The sequence below is a fragment of the Panulirus ornatus genome, chromosome 12, assembly GCF_036320965.1.
Source record: "Panulirus ornatus isolate Po-2019 chromosome 12, ASM3632096v1, whole genome shotgun sequence".
NCBI classification, from domain to species: domain Eukaryota; kingdom Metazoa; phylum Arthropoda; class Malacostraca; order Decapoda; family Palinuridae; genus Panulirus; species Panulirus ornatus.
The window spans coordinates 68,308,800-68,335,083 of NC_092235.1; the positions used below are offsets into that span (position 1 = coordinate 68,308,800).

The window sequence follows — 26,284 nt, forward strand, 5'->3', positions numbered from 1 at the left end:
TGGAGAGGGCCGCTTCCACCCACCCACACCGGCCGCCAGCCAGCCACCCCGGCCGCCCGCCCGGCCGCCCCGGGGATAACAACATCACATTTCTGATTAACTCACCTTTTTTTGTGGCGTCTTTGTTCATTTGTTCTTGTTCCACCTGTGGAACCGAATTCTCAAGTTCAATTCGTTGTCAAACTGAGGTTTCCCGGGGTAGCCATCCGTCACGGGCACGTTAGAATGCGGGGGAAAAACAATTACCTCAGAAAGGAATGGCAACGCGCGGGTGGCGGTGGACGATACGCGTATCGATTAAAACGAGTGAGGGAAGGAAGGATTAACTTGACCCAAACAACATCATCCCCCGCCCGCCGCTATATATAGACCCCGGGGCACGTCACCCGCACCGGGGGATCAGGGAAATACTGCATGTATGACGACGATTTCAGTCACCTTACACGTGCATCCTTCACTACGCTCACCACACTGTCATCACCTGAGCCAACTGGGGAAGAATATTGACGTGAGGAGAACGCACGAGGAGGGGGGGGGGGGAGGCGTTCTAGGGTAGGAGGTGCTCACTAGCCAGTGGGAGACTTGAACGCCGCCGCTCAGGTAGTGATCCAACGATATCTATGTCAGTGGGTTAGTCTACATGACAAGAACTTTGCTGTTACATCCACACGCTACGATGTGCCACACACGCATCCCACTTTATACACACACGCCTATATATATCCCGTCCACCTCTCTCCTACATGAAAGAAAACACCAAATTTTCTACTCAAAATTTGCCATAGATTTTACTAGTAACTTTTAGAGACTTTTGTCATATAACATACAATCATCTATGTCTATTCCTTATACAATAACGTTCCTGGTGAAGATTAGAATATGGAAATTTCACACACACACACACCTATATATATATATATATATATATATATATATATATATATATATATATATATATATATATATATATATATATATATATATATATATATATATATATAAATATATATACATACACCATTTTCAGATAATAACAGGTGGTGTCGTCAGAACCGTGCCTGAGAGTAATTCGTTCCACCTGCCCATACCTACTTCTGTTGCCCCAACCACTGCTTCTGCTGACTTATCCCATGTAAGGTTGTGTCTGCTGCCCTCACCTATTACACAACCACACTGGTGCCGCCCTCACCTGGGCCCAAGCCAAGTGTGTTATCCCCACATACCTCACACTGCTCAAACCTTCCTCCCTCCCTCACTCACTCACTCCCTCCGCAGTTCCTCTCCACACTTAACCTACTTTACGCATGTCTTGTGCCTTGACCACCACCACTACCACCACCACTACTACCACCAATACCACCGTCACTACCACCTTCACAACCACCATCACTACCACCACCAGTACCACCATCACTGCTACCACCAATACCATCACCAGTAAAATCACCATTATCACCACCAATATCATCAACACTACCACCTTCACAATCACCATCACTACTACCACCAATACCACCATCACTACCACCAGTATCACGACCACTACCACCACTATTACCAACATCATCACCACCGCTACCACCACCGCTACCACTACCACAACTATAACCAACATCATCACCATCACTCCTCCATCACTACCACCACCACTACCACTATCACTACCACCACCACTGCCACCAACATCATCACCGCCACTACCACCATCACTCCTCCATCACTACTACCAACATCATCACCATCACTACCACTACAGCTACCATCAGAACTACTACCACCACTATCACACTTACTACCACTACCTTTATCATCACCACCACTACCACCAACATCATCATCTCCACTACCACCATCACCACCCTACTACCAACATCATCATCAACACTACCACCACAGCTACCACCACTATCACTCCTACATCACTAATACCAACATCATCACAACCACCACTACACTAATACCAACATCATCACAACCACCACTACACTAATACCAACATCATCACAACCACCACTACACTAATACCAACATCATCACAACCACCACTACAACCATCACTTCTACCAACATCATCACCATCACTACTACCACCATCATCACCACCAATACCACCATCACTACTACCAACATCATCACCACCACTACTACACTAATACCAACATTATCACAACCACCACTACAACCATCACTACTACCAACATTATCACCACCACTACTACCACTACCACTATCATCACCACCATAACTACCACCATTACTACGCACTTCTACCACCGTGACTTCCCCCACTATCATTAGGAGACTACCCTCCTTACTACCACCATTAATACCCACTAACACCACCACTATCACCATCAATACCCACTAACACCACCACTATCACCATCAATACCCACCAACACCACCACCATCACCATCAATACCCACTAACACCACCACTATCACCATCAATACCCACTAACACCACCACCATCACCATCAATACCCACCAACACCACCACTACCACCATCAATACCCACTAACACCACCACTATCACCATCAATACCCACTAACACCACCACTATCACCATCAATACCCACCAACACCACCACTACCACCATCAATACCCACCAACACCACCACTACCACCATCAATACCCACTAACACCACCACTATCACCATCAATACCCACCAACACCACCACTATCACCATCAATACCCACCAACACCACCACTACCACCATCAATACCCACCAACACCACCACTATCACCATCAATACCCACCAACACCACCACTATCACCATCAATACCCACCAACACCACCACTACCACCATCAATACCCACTAACACCACCACTACCACCATCAATACCCACTAACACCACCACTATCACCATCAATACCCACTAACACCACCACTATCACCATCAATACCCACTAACACCACCACTATCACCATCAATACCCACCAACACCACCACTACCACCATCAATACCCACTAACACCACCACTATCACCATCAATACCCACTAACACCACCACTACCACCATCAATACCCACTAACACCACCACTATCACCATCAATACCCACCAACACCACCACTATCACCATCAATACCCACCAACACCACCACTATCACCATCAATACCCATTACGACTACCCCCAATACAATCACTTTCAACCCCCCCCCCACTACCTCCGCCATCACTACATCATCTGCCATCACCATTACCACCCTTCCTACCACCACAGCACTATCTTCCTACCACCACCATTACTATCCCCACAACCACAACCATTATTTCCCACTAACTCCATCATTACTACCTCCATTACCACAACAACATTACCATTACTACTATTACCCCCACAAACATCCCCTTTGCTACCACTATCACCACCATTACTACTCTCTCTCTACCACTGCTATCCCCACTACCATTAACACCACCACCCACAATTACTGTCCAGTATCACCTCTATCTCTACTCACTATAACTATCACCATTATCACTATCCCCACTACTAGCACCATTACTACCTACCCTACCACCACTCTCACTATCCACCATCAACTTCACTACCATCACCATACCCAACCTTACCTGCTCTCACTCCACCATCACTTGTACCATCTCCACCACCATCACTCCATCATTATGAACATTTTCATAACCATCTTCACCACCGCCATCACCATCATCAAGACCACTACAACCTCAAACTTCATCATCACAACTACCAGGCTACCAACCACCATCATAACACCAACCACTATCATCATCATCAACATTACCAGCAGCACCACAACTACCACCATCATCGAAACACGTCATCAAACTACCACCATCAACGCTGTAACTACTACCACAATCACCACCACTGGTACTTTATTATCCACAACACCAGCAGTCACCATCAACACGACTACCATAATCCTCACCAATCACCACCACTACCACCACCACCACGACCATATTCCCCACCAATCACCGCCACCACAACTACCATAATCCCCACCAATCACCACCTCGACTACCATAATCCCCACCAATCACTACCAACACAACTATCATAATCCCCACCAATACCAACCCCACGACTACCATAATCCCCACCAATCTCCTCACCCTGACTGTCATCACCAGCAACGTGATAATCATTACTATCACCACCACTTGGTTTTCACCACCACAACCACCACCACATAACCTCCTGTCACCACCACAACCAGCAGGAAATGCATCCAGCCTCCCACCGGAGGCCTGGCCACCTTCCCTGCAACCACCATGATCAGCCGGGACCCACCGCTCTCTACCTCCCTATAATTACTACCACGCACTCTACCACCCTCCCTATCCCTACACCACGACCATACAACCAACTGCTATCTTCCCTACACCACGACCATACAACCAACTGCTATCTTCCCTACACCACTACCATACAACCAACTGCTATCTTCCCTACACCACGACCATACAACCAACTGCTATCTTCCCTACACCACGACCATACAACCAACTGCTATCTTCCCTACACCACGACCATACAACCAACTGCTATCTTCCCTACACCACGACCATACAACCAACTGCTATCTTCCCTACACCACGACCATACAACCAACTGCTATCTTCCCTACACCACGACCATACAACCAACTGCTATCTTCCCTACACCACTACCATACAACCAACTGCTATCTTCCCTACACCTCTACTATACAATCATTGGTACCTTTCCTACACCACTACTGTACCACCATTGGTACCTTCCTACACCACTACTGTACCACCATTGGTACCTTCCCTACACCACTACTGTACCACCATTGGTACCTTCCCTACACCACTACTGTACCACCATTGGTACCTTCCCTACACCACTACTGTACCACCATTGGTACCTTCTGAAGAAGTGATGCAATAGCCACCACACAAGTCCCTTCCTACCATACCCACTACCATCGTTTCACCTTATCGACCTCTATATAGTTTCACCATATCTACCACTCATCATCCACACCATAGCAGCTACTATATCGCCCTCACTATACCCACGACACCATGTCCTTACCAGAACGACTACCATCCTCACCTTACCACCGACCATGGTACTCACACTCTCCACTACCGTCCACAACATACCACCGACCATGGTACTCACACTCTCCACTACCGTCCACAACATACCACCGACCATGGTACTCACACTCTCCACTACCGTCCACAACATACCACCGACCATGGTACTCACACTCTCCACTACCGTCCACAACATACCACCAACCATCGTTTTTATCATACCTACAATCGTGGTCATAATCATACCCACTATTCTCATGTTCACCACATCCACTATCATATTCCTCATCATACCAAACTACCATTGACCTCTTCATGAGGACCATCTCTACACTCACCATACCAACTACCATTATACAAGTCACACCCTCACTGCAAACAATAAAGCTTCACTTTAAACAATAACAGACATCATCACAACAGATCATACTACCACTGTCTTGACCACACCACCTATATTATCTTCCTTGCCCTATCTACCGCCTGGGGAACATTTGTACCACACAAACCAACCATTTCCTCACCATACCGTTACCACAGCCACCACCACCAGACCCTTCACCTGTACACCAAAACTCAGTTTCCGGTCGTAGATGGGAAATACGCCCGTTTCAACACAACTGTTGTGGTAATAGTGAGATGGTGGACCACTCCATCTTGGTGGGATGGCAACTCTGGGTCTAGGGCCTGGGATGGGACACAGGGCTAGGAGGAGGAGGAGGAGGAGGAGGACACAACAATAATAACCACTTGACCGACTGACTGACTGGTGGGTTTCTCCAAGTCTCCGGTCAGTTGATCCCTCCCTCCCTCACGCTGACTGTCTCCACTCTTGCCCCCCTGACTGTGGGTGTTACATTTGCAGCTTCACGCATCCCTCCCTCCATAGATGTATGACTGGTGAAGGTCTAGTCTCATGATCAGTTTCGAGGTAGCCGTGACTGGCTCGTGAGAACAGGAGTACAAACCCAGTTCGATCTGCCTAAACCTTGGCCATTCAGACCCGTGTTATTACGTCTGTCTCACGTGTGGCGGCAACCACGACCAAGCTCCTCGCCTCGTTACGAAATTTCGTTCTGAAATATTCTTAAGAATTACGGGGAGGGAGTGTACTCGTGGCACGACGACGTGGTCCCATGGGGTATAGGCAAGATGCGGTACACAGTACACAGATGACGGGAGACGCGTACAGTTCACAGTCCACAACAACTCCACCGTGGGACACGACGTCAAATGATGTCACCAGGTCAACAGGCGAAGTCCTGGACGGAGACAATACCCAGAGAAGACGTCATCACAAATGTACGATACCTGGAGAGGACATCATCACAGGTGTACGATACATGATGACTCCCAGGACTTTACTGACCGGGAACAGAAGATGAGTTGACCCTGATGTTGAGGCTGATTTACGACTACCGTAGGCAACTTGAGAGAACCAGGTCATGATCTGGCTTGACCTCAGCCGCTGGTATTTAGCGCGACACATACAGGTATACGGCCAAGACCTACGCGAGAACATGTTTATACACGGCAATTGCGACAGTCATGTCATACAGTAAACTAAAACTTCAAGCAGCGTTGTTAGCAACTGTTTACGGTGTTCAGTCTCCCACCACCCTGCCATATAAGAACGATGTAATGTGTTTCATTAATGATAATATATGGTAACGAGACATGGCTGGTGTACGTCTTACACGAGATGTGGCGCATTAGTTTTGGGTGAGGTGTGGCGGAGTTAGGCTGAGGTGGGAGGTTGACAGGAGGGTACGGCGAGGTTAGTGTGGTCCTATAATGCAGGAGGATGACCCCTGACCTTACCATGAGGGCCACGACCTGTCGTGCTACTGAACTAAGCGCAACTGGCCACGACAGCAGCCTCTTCTGCGTGTCCAGCTTACCAACAAGCTACAGGAAACTGAGGGACACGGCAGTATCCACACAACATGGTAGGGGGTACTCAGGGTTGAGACAGTGTCTACACAACATGGTAGGGGGTACTCAGGGTTGGGACAGTGTCCACACAACATGGTAGGGGGTACACAGGGTTGGGACAGTGTCCACACAACATGGTAGGGGGTACACAGGGTTGGGACAGTGTCCACACAACATGGTAGGGGGTACACAGGGTTGGGACAGTGTGTACACAACATGGTAGGGGGTACACAGGGTTGGGACAGTGTCCACACAACATGGTAGGGGGTACTCAGGGGTGGGACAGTGTGTACACAACATGGTAGGGGGTACACAGGGTTGGGACAGTGTGTACACAACATGGTAGGGGGTACTCAGGGCTGGGACAGTGTGTACACAACATAAGTCATGGCAACATGTTGGTCGATCAAGGGTTCGTGGTTAAGAAAGTTGTGTTCATGGGCGGGCTGGGATGAGTCACGTGGAGGTCAGGAGTATTTCCTCTGAGTCTTAACTGTCATTATGTTTTTAAGAAGCGACACCCATGAAGGTGGTGGTGGTACCTTGGTAGTTCACATGGTTACCCACAGGTCAAGGTCACATGTACCTGTGCCACCAACGTACTAGGTGTTGTTACAAGGCTTCCAGCTCACTACTTGTACAGTGCTATCATCACTATCACCAGCCATGAGGTCTTACATGAAGCACATGTACTCTAGCGACGACCAGAAATATAAACACATTAAAAATGATCAACACATTACACTCGCTCCATACAACACTAGCCAGACAGGATGTGTGCCACACAGTATGCCAGACATGTGTGCCCACATGACACAGTTGGAAAACGTATTCATTATGGAATTTACCACCATAACCATTTAATATTTCTATTTCAATTTAAAGATTACTTTTACAGCAGCGTTGAAATCTCCGTTATGTGTTTTCTCCAGCAAGCCCTGAACTGAAGAGCCTTAGTTGATAATGGCGTAAATGGTTGTATTTTATTGTTTATCGTGACGCTACCTTGACGCCCTGTCCACCCACGCGTCACGCAAAGAAGCTGGGAGCTATGGCTGCACCACACTGGTCTAAAAACTTGCTCCAAATTGATATATAGGAACTTGGTTACGCGCCCCTGGAGTACGCGGGAAGTGAAGCCGCGCGTCCGGAACTATGGCTCACTCTGCGACTCCGGCCTCGTGGCTTCCTCTAGTGGCCAGCATCTTCACTGTCATGTTGTGGGAGATAGTGTGAAGCACCTCACATGGCATGGTGTTCACCTGTATTGTTGTATGTTGTTACTGAACGTAAACTGGGGGAGACTTAAACCTTACAACGAAACCAAGATCCGTCCATTGGGATCTGGGCAGTAACCTAGATGAGTGATCACGATTTAGGTCGACTCGCGCGGCCAGGCAGGCAGCAGGAGGCGGCTACTCTACCTCGACTGTCTCACTCCCACCACTATACTCACTCCTCCTCCGCCGCCGCCTCACTCGTACATTATACATACATAAATTATACACATCTGAATATACATATTCTGAGGAATAACATATATACATATATACCTTTCTGTCTTACGATGATGTGTGACCAAGTCTATACGACGAACTGTAACCCGTCACGCTATGCCCCGTACATTAGTGTGAACATGGCTGCCCAGAGTGAGGTAATGGCTACTCAACTTTTCACTTGGTACACTATGGTGAGGTGTCGGGTGAAGGTAGTGAGAACATGAGCACCTCCAGCCGGACGTGCACACACTTGACCCCCCCTGAACAGCACCGTGCAAGCCACCACAGTACCTCGTACCCGTAGCGTCTTCACGTGCGGTAACCCCTGGCTGTGCTAACTTCATCGCCTGCATGTGTAAGTTTGTTCCGTGGTGGTTCACCCCTTAGCATTACCCGGTCCACCCTGATACCATTCATCCTGCAGCGCCTTGTCATGTGGCGTGGGTCATGCCTCCTGTGTGTGGTCAGAACCTGGTCAGTGTGATCTGTTCATGTAACCTCGGACGTGTGGGGCGTGCTTGCTTGTACGTCCTTTGAGAACTGTGACTGTGTTCAGAGTGACCACCTTTTTACTGAAGACATGACTGGTATTATACCCGTCTTGGATGTCGTTAGTCACTGGTACACCGACGAGTATATTGAGCCTGACCTGAAGGATCGGTAGGAAACGTGGCAGCCATCTTCAGGCGGGCCAGAGAAGTTGGTCATGAACTCTGAACTGGAGACTTGTTTACCAATTCATAAGAACGGGAAAACTTTTCACCAGTTTACTTCCAGAAGAACAAGTCGTGGGTACAATGCTGGTGTGGACAATAAGTTTACACAGAGGATGAAGGCGAGGCGAGGCGGGACCTCATGTTGTGTATCACAATGCTCACACCTTCTGCAGGAGGTATGTCCACATCTCACGCCACATGAGTGACACGTCCACACTCCGGCACTCATCTACACCGCCAGCCAAGTATCATTGACCTAATCTTGTCATTATATTTTTCAAAAGTAAAACACTATGACTGGCCTCATTTATCAATCATCTTTTTCTTTCTTTGCCAAAGTGAATAATAATCTGAGGCATCATTTCCCAGCCCAGAAAATGTTTACATAGTTTCGTAAGGTTGTTGTGGAGGACTGTGTACATCATGTGTGTGTGTGTGTGTGTGTGTGTGTGTGTGTGTGTGTGTGGTTCTAGAATGATCACCAACACAAACACATTTCGGTTGTTGGTTCTGGCTTGACGAAGACGGCCCTAATGACCTTGGCAGTTCATAGGCCTAAACCCAAGCCAGGCAGCCAGCCAGCCAACCTTGGTCCTTCCTGCTGTAACCATCTCTCTCTCTCTCTCTCTCTCTCTCTCTCTCTCTCTCTCTCTCTCTCTCTCTCTCTCTCTCTCTCGTCAAGAGGTTGGACCTCACTCGCTCCCACGTTACGTATAACACGATACGTCTTCTACTGAGCGCCATACTCTCCTACTGTGTTAACACCATACTGCTCCTACTGTGTTAACACCATACTGCTCCTACTGTGTTAACACCATACTGCTCCTACTGTGGGTGTAGGTAGCCTGGGTGTCCACCATGATGAGAACCTTCCAGTACGTACGTGGCCACACGCCTGGCATGGATGAGGGCTGCCTGACACCCACCTTAAACCCCCGTGTTACTCCACAGCAACAACCCTGGGCTCTTCACTCCACAGCAACAACCCTGGGCTCTTCACTCCACAGCAACAACCCTGGGCTCTTCACTCCACAGCAACAACCCTGGGCTCTTCACTCCACAGCAACAACCCTGGGCTCTTCACAGACATAGCACGACACACCCCTTCACAACCCCGCTACAACCACCGTCATGGAGGCTACAGCTGGTGGCGTGATCGAGAGACCTGGGAGGCCCCCCCCCCCCCCCCCGCCCCCCAGCACACCGCACCAGGAGACCCCTCACCTTACAACATGTGAACCATCGAACGTCTAAAATATACCCCCCTCCCCCCTCCCTCCACCCCCACATGTGTGTGTGTGTGTGTGTGTGTGTGTGTGTGTGTGTGTGTGTGTGCTCCCCTCTCATTACTATACAATAAAGACATAGTCTATATCTTTTATTATGTACTTAAGGCACAGACACATGATCTCCCTTTTCAGTATTAGTGACACCAAGCTACACCTACGACATAATTCAAGAGTACAATCAAGCTAATCCTCGTCCTACAACCCACTCATTATTAGCGGCTACACAACTCATTGTAGTGAAGCAACAACAGTTTCCACAACCGAGAGGATGACAACACGTGCTGCCACAGGCCACCTTCTGGTGTTGTGTTTCCGAGGTTGTTGCGACGGTCGCACCTGCCGTCGTAAACCGTCTCTCAGGATCTGGTAGGACGTAATAGCCGGGTCTCGGGGCAAGAAAGTGCGTGGCCACAGAAGTCAAACTACTATGTGCTGTAAATCAGGTTCTTCCTCTCTGTAAAATGTTCTTATAACCCGGGTTTCATGGCCTCTGGCTGACATGACTCATGTGGGAAAATGCACTTGTACAGAGATAATGACAGATACAGTATCTAAGATAATGGCAGATACAGTATCTAAGATAATGACAGATACAGTATCTAAGATAACGACAAATACAGTATCTAAGATAATGACAGATACAGTATCTAAGATAATGACAGGTACAGTATCTAAGATAATGACAGATACAGTATCTAAGATAATGATAGATACAGTATCTAAGATAACGACAAATACAGTATCTAAGATAATGACAGATACACTATCTAAGATAATGACAGATACAGTATCTCAGATAAAAGATAGGAGAAGTTTACTGGGTAACCCTGGCTACCTACAACCGCTCCAGTACTGGCCTGGTCACAACCTTGGGTCAGAGGTGTCCACTGTACTGTGTTGTGGTCTGCCTCAGTCGTGTAGCCAGCCACAACACACACCTGGGCTGCCTCGTGTCACACGTGATGCAGAGCTTCCCTGCACAGCTTCCTGAATCACTGTGTCACAAATGATCGTGCAAGGAGTGTCTGTCTGTCTGTCTGTCTGTCTCTCTGCTGTCCAGTGATCAGCACACACACACACACACACACACACACACACACACACACACACACACAATACCGTCATTCAAGTATTGTTTAAGACACAAATATTAAGAAATGTGGTCCAATGAGTGTACGACTCCCTCCAGTACATTACAAATATCTAATATATATATATATATATATATATATATATATATATATATATATATATATATATATATATATATATATACATACATATTGCTATTCCTGAAAGGGTTCTGGTCTAACAACAGAACCCGTTTTCCAAAGGTTGCAGCAGGCCAAGCTGCGCTACATTCAGCAGTAGGGACAGACTGAATCCTTTTCAAGCAAGAATTTCTTTAACCTGACTGTACCTTGTACCATCAGCTCATGACCATAAATATAAATCTAACGAAGGTGTAGATGGCCAACACCAACCTAACCTTATTCACTTCCTGCCACACGAATCACTTCTACCTTCATGAGGCTCCTGCAGCGCTCAGAGAGCCAGCCATGTCCACCTGGCGGGATCCTAGTTCATAAAGTGTAGTGATGTGGTGTGTGCGTCTATACATGTATCTATAACTAACTCAGGGTCACTTTCTATATAAGCCTACTGGGGTTACCCAAGGCTTCTCTCATAACGCTCCTGCTGCTCATGGTTGCGCTACTTCCAGCAGCAGGAAAAGGTAGACTCCTATGAGTAAGATGTAAAAAAGTTCTTTGATGAGCGTGTTCTCCTGATAACAGTCTCGCTAAAGATGCCTTCTCACTTGAAGTGTAACGTCGAGCAAGTGGAGCATATATATATATATATATATATATATATATATATATATATATATATATATATATATATATATATATATATATATATATATATATATTATTCATATGATTTTCCTATAAAGCAGAGATAATAATAAATCATTAAACTTACCACAAACACAACCATATGAACCTTACACCGTCACAGTTAACTTTAATGTGTGTGTTGTAACGCCAGGTAACACGAGTGTGTTACAACATGCTAAGGTGGTCTTCGGTCAACTACAATATAGTCTATCATTCATTAATCATGTCTCATTATCACGTTAACTGCCTGCGTGCATCGGACGTGTTAAACTACCATGATCTTAATAACGACACCAGTTGTGTCTGGTAGACTGTGGCCAACCTGCTGGTCATGACACAACCTGGGTTGTAATACATCACCAAGTACCTGGTCAGGTTGTCATGGTTACACACACAATACAACCCTACTCCTGTATTATACCACCTTACAGAAGGCTTACGCCTTTCGTGCCACCAGCTTAAATATAATTACCACCCAACAGTACTGTTGATCATACTGTTGCTTTACTACGACCGTTGATTACCACCCAACAGTACTGTTGGCCATACTGTTGCTATACTATGACCGTTGATTACCACCCAACAGTACTGTTGGCCATACTGTTGCTATACTACTGCCGTTGATTACTACCCAACAGTACTGTTGGCCATACTGTTGCTATACTACGACCGTTCATAACTACCCAACATTATTGTTAGTCACATTTTACCCGATCATGAGGTAGAACACAACAACAGATCAATAGAACTGATCCAAATGAAGGAGACATGTGTGGTGTGTGTTAGTGTAGGTGTGTGGTGGACTACGCGTTGCTCCCCTGCTGAGGAAGAGCAGGAGACTTCAGGTGCCATTGTCTTGACTCTTATCATGTGAACCATCTCACTCACAGCTGCGTCCTCTCTTATCGCTATTATCAACCCACACACAATATGAGTCGTCCACGTTCAGGGAAAAAAAGGAATACAAGACGCTTCACGCACTGAATATTCGTGTGTGTGGGGGGTCGGAGGGGGTCGGGGGAGGGAGACAATGTGAAACAAACTATTGGAGCGCAAACAACATCCCGGCTGTTACTTTGTCTACACCCAGGAAGACACTACGAATATGTGCAGAACCCGCCTCCCTCCCTCCCTCCACCACACCCCAACACGGAACTCCTCCACCAAGATTTTTACCCCAGACAACTCTTGATAATGGGAAAATAAAACACACACACACACCATGAATCAACATGGACCCTCACGGCATCGAATCCTCTACGCGGCAGTCGGCCCACACCCAACCCAGGTGTTATTTTTCACTCGCGGGTTGATCGATGAATGGGTACCTGCCTGGGGTCTGTACGTATGTATATATATATATATATATATATATATATATATATATATATATATATATATATATATATATATATATATATATATTATCCCTGGGGATAAGGGAGAAAGAATACTTGCCACGTATTCCCTGCGTGTCGTAGAAGGCGACTAAAAGGGGAGGGAGCGGGGGGCTGGAAATCCTCCACTCCCATTTTACTTTTTCCAAAAGAAGGAACAGAGAAGGGGGCCAAGTGAGGTTGTTCCCTCTGAGGCTCAGTCCCCTGTTCTTAACGCTACCTCGCTAATGCGGGAAATGGCGAAAATATATATATATATATATATATATATATATATATATATATATATATATATATATATATATATATATTATCCCTGGGGATAGGGGATTAAGAATACTTCCCACGTATTCCCTGCGTGTCGTAGAAGGCGACTAAAAGGGGAGGGAGCGGGGGGCTGGAAATCCTCCCCTCTCGTTTTTTTTTTTTTTAATTTTCGAAAAGAAGGAACAGAGGGGGCCAGGTGAGGATATTCCAAAAAAGGACCAGTCCTCTGTTCTTTAACGCTACCTCGCTAACGCGGGAAATGGCTAATAGTTTGAAAAAAAAAAAATATATATATATATACACACATATATAGACAGATAGATAGTAAGTATACAAAGTTATCATGTGTAGAGCGACACATTCACAGAATACTATCATATTTTCCCTGACCGTGGCAGTAAGAATGTTTGGCCTGCAAGGTTATAATAATGGAGGAGAGTCAGGGCGTGACCTCCCGTGGTGTAATACGTCACATACAGACAGACGACCCTTCCAGAAGCTTTATATAATAAGTTCATTTTTCATTGTACTATTTTCATGTTCATTGCCTTTTGGGATAACCTTACTGGTTATTACTTTGTGAATACCGTAAACACAAGGCGTTATTGTTCAAAATTCGAACATAGTCATCATTTGTAGATGTATTATGTAATTTTCAAAATCATATTTCTATAAGAAGTAACCATTTGTAGAACAAAGCTGTTACCTCACACACACACACACACACACACACACACCGTACATCTCACATCACTGCCGAACAGAAATGATCTTCACAAAAAATCATCTTGAATTGTTCTCTTTATCTTGATGATAAATGAGAATATTAAATGGAACTATTCTTATTCAGTAGAGTCTAGAGACTTCTTGCAGTGGTATGAAATAATGAAGCCAACACAAAGCGGACATTGATGGCGGAATTAGAGAACGGGGTTACCGACAGATGCCAAACACTTCAACACGAACAATTATACTGAATTATCTGCGCTTATCTTATCTTCAGTAATTCTAGTGCTTCCTCAAACAGGCGTGTGGTACCACAGTGTTCCATGTACTGCGTCCGAAAGCATACCTGGCGAGGCAGAGGTGGACTAAGAGGTACTTGAAGGCCAGCAGCTGGTACCGGCCGCGCGGGGTCAATGCCTCCCGCCTAAAACGCCACATACTAGCTCGCTAGTTTTTGCGCAAACGTAACTACCTGCAGCTTTTTTTTTTTTTTTTTAAATCCTTCCATTTTCCTTCGGCAACCTTCTCTCACACTGTTGGTGATCAGTCAATTACCGTTGGCATGGATGAGGTCAGTTGGGGCTGAGTGACATTTTTGATGCGAGACGGCAATGGCGGGTTGGGGGGGGTTAAGAGGCCGCTAGTTCAGCATGAACGAGGCGTGGCCACCATGCCTCCTGACCTCTCCCTGGTTCCTCCCGTCCAACCAACCACCTGCAGCATATGTACACCACATTTTCCGTCTCCGGACCTTGAACGAGCGACGAGGGACTGCAAAGCAGGTCAGAATCTAAGTGGTAAATGTAGACCCGGACTCGTTGCCTGAAGCATGATAAGATCAAACACGAACGATACTAAGGCAGGAGCCGAAAATGGCGGTGTAGGGCAACATATGGTAATGCAACAGGAGTATGGGAGAGGTAGATGACTTGATCAACGAGTATCCAGCCAACAAACAACGAGCGCCATCAACGAGGCAACAAACGACAAGGTTGGCATCAGTGCAACAATGGCCGACCTGGACATATGGGTAAAGACGTGACGTAACCGAGGTAATGATCCCAGCTGGTCTTCAGCAACCACACCCTTAAACGGAACACACAACGGTACACCCTTAAACGGAACACACAACGGTACACCCTTAAACGGAACACAACGGTACACCCTTAAACGGAACACACAACGGTACACCCTTAAATGGAACACACAACGGTACACCCTTAAACGGAACACACAACGGTACACCCTTAAACGGAACACACAACGGTACACCCTTAAACGGAACACACAACGGTACACCCTCAAACGGAACACACAACGCAACACCCTTCAATGGAACACACAACGGAATACCCTTAAACGGAACACACAACGGTACACCCTTAAACGGAACACACAACGGTACACCCTCAAACGGAACACACAACGCAACACCCTTAAACGGAACACACGACGGAATACCCTTAAACGGAACACACAACGGTACACCCTTAAACGGAACACACAACGGAATACCCTTAAACGGAACACACAACGGAATACCCTTAAACGGAACACACAACGGTACACCCTTAAACGGAACACACAACGGAATACCCTTAAACGGAACACACAACGGTACACCCTTAAACGGAACACACAACGGAATACCCTTAAACGGAACACACAACGGTACACCCTTAAACGGAACACACAATGGAATACCCTTAAACGGAACACACAACGGAATACCCTTAAAAGTGACAAACCACGGTACATCCTTAGCACGTGACAAACCACGGTACATCGTTAGCACGTGACAAACCACGGTACATCCTTAGCACGTGACAAACCACGGTCCATCCTTAGCACGTGACAAACCACGGTACATCGTTAGCACGTGACAAACCACGGTACATCCTTAGCACGTGACAAACCACGGTACATCCTTAGCACGTGATAAACCACGGTACATCCTTAGCACGTGATAAACCACGGTACATCCTTAGCACGTGACAAACCACGGTACATCCTTAGCACGTGACAAACCACGGTACATCCTTAGCACGTGACAAACCACGGTACAGTCTTCGTCACTGTACAGCATGAGTCGTGACCCTCTGCTTCCCACAGCTGGACGTTACGACCATCACCAATAGCGTCACGAACCTTGACTATGACGGGGTGACCTTTGACGTGACCCCTGAGCCTCAGGTCAGAGGTCACGGCGTCATACGTAGGGGGTCGTCAGCGTCGTAGTGGGGGTGTGGGGGGTTGTTGACGAGCGTGATTCACTGAGTGGTGTAGGTAATTACTGACTCTTCATCGTTATGGCCACCTTGAACGGTGACACCCCCCCCCCCCCCCCAGCCCGGCCACTGGGGTGATAACACCAGCTGGACGCTCCACCTCACCGTGGTTGTCACGTAGCGTGTGACCTGGCACATGGATGTTACATAACACTATCAGCGTTACCAGGTAACTCCACCAGAAGACGTTACCTAATCTACGATAAATTTGCATATCCACAATTAGTGGGTAACAGCGTCCCCTGCCCCGCTAGCGTGCCCTGCCCCGCTAGCGTGCCCTGCCCCGCCAGCGTGCCCTGCCCCGCTAGCGTGCCCTGCCCCGCCAGCGTGCCCTGCCCCGCCAGCGTGCCCTGCCCCGCTAGCGTGCCCTGCCCCGCTAGCGTCCCCTGCCCCGCTAGCGTCCCCTGCCCCGCTAGCGTCCCCTGCCCCGGCGCCCCACTGGTGGCCGGCCTCCAGTGAAGTCGTCATGTCGTAGTCCCGAGACTTTCATGAAATCTCTGCCCTCACCTGTGACAACAGCTACATCAGGGAAACAGAAAACGAGGAACGTATTGACCAAGGACCAACTGGAACGTAATGACCAGGGATCAATTGGAACGTAATGACCAGGGATCAACTGGAACGCAATGACCAGGGATCAACTGGAACGTAATGACCAAGGACCAACTGGAACGTAATGACCAGGGATCAACTGGAACGTAATGACCAAGGACCAACTGGAACGTAATGACCAGGGATCAACTGGAACGTAATGACCAGGGATCAACTGGAACGCAATGACCAAGGACCAACTGGAACGTAATGACCAGGGATCAACTGGAACGTAATGACCAAGGACCAACTGGAACGTAATGACCAGGGATCAACTGGAACGTAATGACCAAGGACCAACTGGAACGTAATGACCAAGGACCAACTGGAACGTAATGACCAAGGACCAACTGGAACGCAATGACCAAGGACCAACTGGAACGTAATGACCAAGGACCAACTGGAACGTAATGACCAAGGACCAACTGGAACGTAATGATCAAGGACCAACTGGAACGCAATGACCAAGGACCAACTGTAACGTAATGACCAAGGACCAACTGGAACGTAATGACCAAGGACCAACTGGAACGTAATGACCAGGGATCAATTGGAACGTAATGACCAAGGACCAACTGGAACGTAATGACCAAGGACCAACTGGAACGCAATGACCAAGGACCAACTGGAACGTAATGACCAAGGACCAACTGGAACGCAATGACGAAGGACCAACTGGAACGTAATGACCAGGGATCAATTGGAACGTAATGACCAAGGACTAACTGAAACGGATCAGTAACCAGTCGCCTGACCGATATCAATGTTTGCATGGATACAGAAACACAACGAAACAAGTGTAGTACAACTGTTGTGGATTTCAGTGTTTGAAGAAATAATAAATCAAGTCCAATTCGTCTTGAATGACCGGCAGATAAGTGGAACAAAGACAAGATGTGGTTGTGAATACGACGGTGTTGGTTACCACAACAACATAATGATACTCACCTGATCCTCATTATACCCACAGCTGACTCAGTCTTAGTCCCACTCATACTGACTCATACTATTAATGACACTCACACTGACGCACACTCTCACTGCCACTCACACTGACTCACACTCTCACTGCCACTCACACTGACGCACACTCTTACTGCCACTCACACTGACTCACACTCTTACTGCCATTCACACTGACTCACACTCTTACTGCCACTCACACTGACCCACACTCTTACTGCCACTCACACTGACCCACACTCTCACTGCCACTCACACTCTTACTGCTACTCACACTGACTCACACTCTCAGTGCCACTCACACTGACCCACACTCTTACTGCCACTCACACTGACCCACACTCTCACTACCACTCACACTCTTACTGCCACTCACACTGACCCACACTCTTACTGCCACTCACACTGAGTTACAGTAACACACACAACCTGATGATGTTACTGCCATTCATACTGTGTCAGAATGTATCACAATCACACGTATCAAGCAGGTTAGCTATCTTCTTCATACTGACCAGAAAATGTAACATGTGAACGTGTTCAGTGTGGCCAGGTAGCGTGTGTTCTGTGTGGGTCGGGAGTTTGTTCAGTGTGGCCAAGTAGTGTGTGCTCAGTGTGGGTGAGAAGTGTGTTCATTGTGGCCAAGTTGCGTGTGTTCAGTGTGGCCAAGTAACATGTGTTCAGTGTGTCCAAGTAGCGTGTGTTCAGTGTGTCCAAGTAGCGTGTGTTCAGTGTGGCCAGATAACGTGTGTTCAGTGTGGACAGGTAGCATGTATTCAGTGTGGCCGGGTAGCGTGTGTTCAGTGTGGGCAAGTAGCGTGTGTTCAGTGTGGCCAGATAGCGTGTGTTCAGTGTGGCCAGGTAGCATGTGTTCACTGTGGCCAGGTAGCGTGGGTTCAGTGTGGCCAGGTAGCGTGGGTTCAGTGTGGCCAGGTAGCGTGTGTTCAGTGTGGCCAGGTAGCGTGGGTTCAGTGTGGCCAGGTAGCGTGTGTTCAGTGTGGCCAGGTAGTGTGTGTTCAGTGTGGCCAGGTAGTGTGTGTTCAGTGTGGCCACCAGACCACGGGGACCACCCTGCCTCGCCGTACCTCAGACCCACCACTTCCTGGCCACATGTGTAACAGCCCCCACCATGCCACTGCCAGACCCATGACTGAACTGCCAGATTTCCACAGCTGTCACGCCACTGCCAGCCTTGTTATCTGCATGACACTACTGTCACGTCACTGCTAGTCCTATGACACGACTGTCACGCCACTAGCAACCATGTCAGCCTCTTGACACGACAGTCACGCCTCTCACGCATTGCACCCACACGTCCGGGAATACTGTGGGTGTGGGCGTAACGCTCACTCCTCCAACTGGTAACATAACAACTGGTAACACAACAACTGGTAACATAACAACTGGTTAAATTCAAAAGTAAAAATTTGAATATATATATATATATATATATATATATATATATATATATATATATATATATATATATATATATATATATATATATATATATATATATATATATATTGAATTATGAATATATGAAAAATCGAACAGCTTTACCTTACTTTGGAAGAAGTCTAATTCATGTGCTTCAAGGCCAATACCTCGAGACCGGTGTATTGTAAGACATTAAAACATTTCCTCTAAATTACACTTCACAACTCCACAATATATATATATATATATATATATATATATATATATATATATATATATATATATATATATATATATATATATATATATAGGGAGGTGAGTGTGAATGGAGAAAAACTGGAGGAAGTGAAGTGTTTTAGATATCTGGGAGTGGATCTGTCAGCGGATGGAACCATGGAAGCGGAAGTGGATCATAGGGTGGGGGAGGGGGCGAAAATTTTGGGAGCCTTGAAAAATGTGTGGAAGTCGAGAACATTATCTCGGAAAGCAAAAATGGGTATGTTTGAAGGAATAGTGGTTCCAACAATGTTGTATGGTTGCGAGGCGTGGGCTATGGATAGAGTTGTGCGCAGGAGGATGGATGTGCTGGAAATGAGATGTTTGAGGACAATGTGTGGTGTGAGGTGGTTTGATCGAGTAAGTAACGTAAGGGTAAGAGAGATGTGTGGAAATAAAAAGAGCGTGGTTGAGAGAGCAGAAGAGGGTGTTTTGAAATGGTTTGGGCACATGGAGAGAATGAGTGAGGAAAGATTGACCAAGAGGATATATGTGTCGGAGGTGGAGGGAACGAGGAGAAGAGGGAGACCAAATTGGAGGTGGAAAGATGGAGTGAAAAAGATTTTGTGTGATCGGGGCCTGAACATGCAGGAGGGTGAAAGGAGGGCAAGGAATAGAGTGAATTGGAGCGATGTGGTATACAGGGTTTGACGTGCTGTCAGTGGATTGAATCAAGGCATGTGAAGCGTCTGGGGTAAACCATGGAAAGCTGTGTAGGTATGTATATTTGCGTGTGTGGACGTGTGTATGTACATGTGTATGGGGGGGGGGGGGGGGTTGGGCCATTTCTTTCGTCTGTTTCCTTGCGCTACCTCGCAAACGCGGGAGACAGCGACAAAGTAAAAAAAAAAAAAAAAAAAAAAAATATGTATATATATATATATATATATATATATATATATATATATATATATATATATATATATATATATATATATATATATATATATATATTGCTTGCGCTACCTCGCGTTAGGAAGCAGACGAAAGAATGGCCCAACCCACCCACATACACATGTATATACATACACGTCCACCCACGCAAATATACATAGCTGTACATCTCAATGTATACATATATATATACACATACACAGACATATACATATATACACATGTACATAATTCATACTGTCTGCCTTAATTTATTCCCATCGCCACCCCGCCACACATGGAATACCATCCCCCTCCCCCCTCATGTGTGCGAGGTAGCGCAAGGAAAAGACAACAAAGGCCCCATTCGTTCACACTCAGTCTCTAGCTAACATGTAATAATGCACCGAAACCACAGGTCCCCTTCCACATCCAGGCCCCACAGAACTTTCCATGGTTTACCCCAGACGCTTCATATGCCCTGGTTCAATCCACTGACAGCACGTCAACCCCGGTATGCCACATCGTTCCAATTCACTCTATTCCTTGCATGCCTTTCACCCTTCTGCATGTTCAGGCCCCGATCACTCAAAATCTTTTTCACTCCATCTTTCCACCTCCAATTTGGTCTCCCACTTCTCCTCGTTCCCTCCACCTCCGACACATATATCCTCTTGGTCAATCTTTCCTCACTCATTCTCCCCATGTGACCAAACCATTTCAAAACACCCTCTTCTGCTCTCTCAACCACACTCTTTTTATTTCCACACATCTCTCTTACCCTTACATTACTTACTCGATCAAACCACCTCACACCACATATTGTCCTCAAACATCTCATTTCCAGCACATCCACCCTCCTGCGCACAACTCTATCCATAGCCCACGCCTCGCAACCATACAACATTGTTGGAACCACTATACCTTCAAACATACCCATTTTTGCTCTCCGAGATAATGTTCTCGACTTCCACACATTCTTCAAGGCTCCCAGAATTTTCGCCCCCTCCCCCACCCTATGATCCACTTCCGCTTCCATGGTTCCATCCGCTGCCAGATCCACTCCCAGATATCTAAAACACTTCACTTCCTCCAGTTTTTCTCCATTAAAACTTGCCTCCCAATTGACTTGACCCTCAACCCTAATGTACCTAATATCAATACTAGGCTAGGATACTTTGTGTAATCATTTCGTCATAATCTTTATCAACTGAAATCATCATGATCATCATCATTATATTATCATTACTACTGCTACGATGCCCCCCCCCCCCCCGACCCATCCTGCACACCGGGAAGCATATAGTAAACGAAGTACGACATTTCCAGCATAACGACTGGCAGCACACCACTGGGCGGTCCGGCGTCGGCTGCAAGACTCCTCTGCCGGGCGTATGACGTAGTCCTAAGTCAAAGGGTTTCCTCTGAAACTGTCTGGGAAAACCAGCCCTGATCCACCTCCTCCTCCCCTTCGTATGGTTGGGGGGGGGGGCGACAAATCAGTGGAGAGGTGGGGTTGTTTGTTTGTTTGCGAACCAACCAGGTGGTAAACACACGAGAGGCGCCTAACATTAAAGAAGAGCCTCTCATGATCATACCTATAATTACCGATGATAATTACCATCCCTATGATTACCAATGGTAATTATCATGCCTATAATTATCATCGATAACGACACCAGTTGGTACCAACGCAAGACAAAACAGAAAACATGACACAAAATATGACCACACGAGACCATGTTCCTCATCTTGTGTGTCAACACTGCATCTCTGAACACGCACACGTGTGCACACAGTAACATGCACATATATAAAGACAAACACATGTACACACACACACACACACACACACACACACACACCGAGTTATACACTAATGTATACAGACTGATGCATAAATACATACAAGTAAAACATAGGACTGGTCATAGAACAAACAAAGACAAAGACGAATCTAATAAGGAAAATCTGGAGACATACAGAACATGGACACTTGGCGAGGTAAACAAACACACACACTTGGCGAGGTAAACAAACACACACACTTGGCGAGGTAAACAAACACACACACTTGGCGAGGTAAACAAACACACACACTTGGCGAGGCAAACAAACACACACACTTGGCGAGGTAAACAAACACACACACTTGGCGAGGTAAAGAAACACACACACACACACACACGGATGATGGTGACATGTTAGAGATAAGGAGACATCGCCCACGTAAACCACGAGACGATGGATGGATGAAAGACAATCTATACCAGACCAACAGACAGAGACAGAGAGACTGACAGACAGAGAAACTGACAGACAGCGAGACTGACAGACAGAGGGACAGAGAGACTGACAGACAGAGAAACTGACAGACAGCGGGACTGACAGACAGAGAAACTGACAGACAGACAGAGAAAGAGACTGACAGAGAGACTGACAGACTGACAGACAGAGAAACTGACAGACAGCGAGACTGACAGAGAGACAGACAGACAGAGAAAGAGACTGACAGACAGACAGAGAAAGAGACTGACAGACTGACAGACAGAGATACCGGGAATAAAAACTTCACCCCCCCCTCCACCCTCCTCCACCACACAGCCTCAGGCGCGTCATTGACATACATACATACATGGTGTGGGGCCCAGGGGGTGGGGGATGGGGTGTGGGACCTGGGGGTGGGAGGTAGGGTGGGGGAGCAGGGAGTGCGAGCTGGGGGTGGGAGGTAGGGTGGGGGAGCAGGGGGTGCGAGCTGGGGTGGGGGAGCAGGGAGTGCGAGCTGGGGTGGGGGAGCAGGGGGTGCGAGCTGGGGTGGGGGAGCAGGGAGTGCGAGCTGGGGTGGGGGAGCAGAGGGCGCGAGCTGTGGTGTGCGGCCAGGGGATACGAGCTGGGGGTGAGGGCCAGATGATGTGGGGGGCAGGGCTGGGGTGTGGGGATGAGGGGATTTGGCGGGGTTGTGTAGTAGACAGGGGAGATGTGGGAGGGTCAGATACGATAGACGGAGGGTGTGGAAGGGGAAGACACGATAGACGGTGGGTGTGGGAGGGGAAGACACGATAGACGGTGGGTGTGAGAAGGGAAGACACGATAGACGGTGGGTGTGGGAGGAGAAGACACGATAGACGGTGGGTGTGGGAGGGGAAGACACGATAGACGGAGGGTGTGGGAGGGGAAGACTGAACAGACGGTATGGGTGTGTGTCGGGGTGTGGGGGTGGGGGAGTGACAGACGAAGGATGGGGTACAACATGTCTGTGTAATACAGGAGGGGAAGAGGACACACAAAATGGAATGCCTATGGCAAGTAGAGTTGACGTGGGGTAAGGCAGTGGACGGTTGGTATTGACGGGGTGGGCATGGTGGGGGAACATGGTGTCGGGGTTGCTCCCCCACAGCAAGTTGTCATCACCCAGTGTGGTCCCCGGGTACGCACCTCCACCAGCTTACTAAGCTGTGTGCTGGTAAATGAGGCTTAGTAAACTGGATTACAACCAGTACCTACACATCAGCTTAGTGTCTTGGTAAGCTGGAGGAGCCAGCTTTAGCAGTCGGCTGAGGCATCACCATCAGGACCAGCTTAATCCATGAAAAAAACAGCTTAATATCCATCAGCGATAGTGTAACCTTTGACCCTGAACCATGTGTTATGACACACTCAGCTGAGGTCACCTGTTCAGGGTCATCATCAGAACCACCTGTTGTTCCCCTGACGACGACCAGCTGACTGTGCTCTCAGTCCCAGCACCACCACCTGAGTGTATCATGCACGTAAACACACGTTAAAACAGTCTCTTAAACACAACCAAACATAACCAATCACAACCAAACAACCAATCACAACCAAACAACCAATCACAGCCAAACATAACCAAACACAACCAAACAACCAAACATAACCAAACACAACCAAACAACCAATCACAACCAAACATAACCAAACACAACCAAACATAACCAAACACAACCAAACAACCAATCACAACCAAACATAATCAAACACAACCAAACAACCAATCACAACCAAACATAACCAAACACAACCAAACAACCAATCACAACCAAACATAACCAAACACAACCAAATAACCAATCACAACCAGACAACCAATCACAACCAAACAACCAATCACAACCAAACATAACCAAACACAACCAAACAACCAAACACCTAAACACAACCAAACGTCTTTTTTTTCTATCCATTTTTTTCCCTGTTGTTGGAGGGTCCAGTCACGTGCCGTGGTCCACACCAAGGCCAGACCTTCACTGTAAGATGGGAAGGATTATAACAAGGGAGACATACGAGCAGGGAAAAATGGCTTAAGATTATGAGAGGTAAAATCTGACTTTAAGAAATATGATGGAGTTGCCAGGAAAGACATGAGGTCACCACATAGTGTGCTGGGGGAAGCAGCATAGTGTGCTGGGGAAGCAGCATAGTGTGCTGTGGAGCAGCATAGTGTGCAGGGGGAGCAGCATAGTGTGCAGGGGGAAGCAGCATAGTGTGCTGTGGAGCAGCATAGTGTGCTGGGGGAGCAGCATAGTGTGCTGGGGAAAGCAGCATAGTGTGCTGGGATGAGCAGTGCATTATGCTGGGTTAGGAGACACACCACCCTTGAGTACTGGCTGGAGGGCTGGTGGCTGGCAGGGGGTGGACAGCTACTGTGTGGGGGGGTGTGTGTGTGGGCGGGGTGTATCAAAGCCGGCCATCTACAGCAACAAGTGAGTCTTAAGAAGGATACAAGGAACACAGACACAGCCTAGCACCAGTGTGGTGGTGGTGTTTAGTGGGGGGAGGGGCGCGTATGGTGGAGGGGGAGGTAACACCTGGTCTGAGTGGAAAGGTACGAAGTGGCACGTTCTGGTGCACGCGAGGGAAGGTCAGGGGCAAGTGGAGTCTGGTGTGGGGTCAGGGGCAAGTGGAGCCTGGTGTGGGGTCAGGGGTAAGTGGAGCCTGGTGTGGGGTCAGGGGTAAGTGGAGTTTGTAGTGGGTTCAGGGGCAAGTGGAGCCTGGTGTGGGTTCAGGGGCAAGTGGAGTCTGGTGT

At 47.4% G+C, this 26,284-nt stretch overlaps 2 protein-coding genes across 6 annotated transcripts in view; one reads left to right on the top strand and one right to left on the bottom strand.

Annotated features, from left to right (window-relative positions):
- Positions 1 to 26,284, bottom strand: part of LOC139752192 (uncharacterized) — a 277,547-nt gene that overhangs the window by 153,846 nt on the left and 97,417 nt on the right. The window lies entirely within an intron of this gene.
- Positions 1 to 26,284, top strand: part of LOC139752190 (uncharacterized) — a 102,738-nt gene that overhangs the window by 1,354 nt on the left and 75,100 nt on the right. The window lies entirely within an intron of this gene.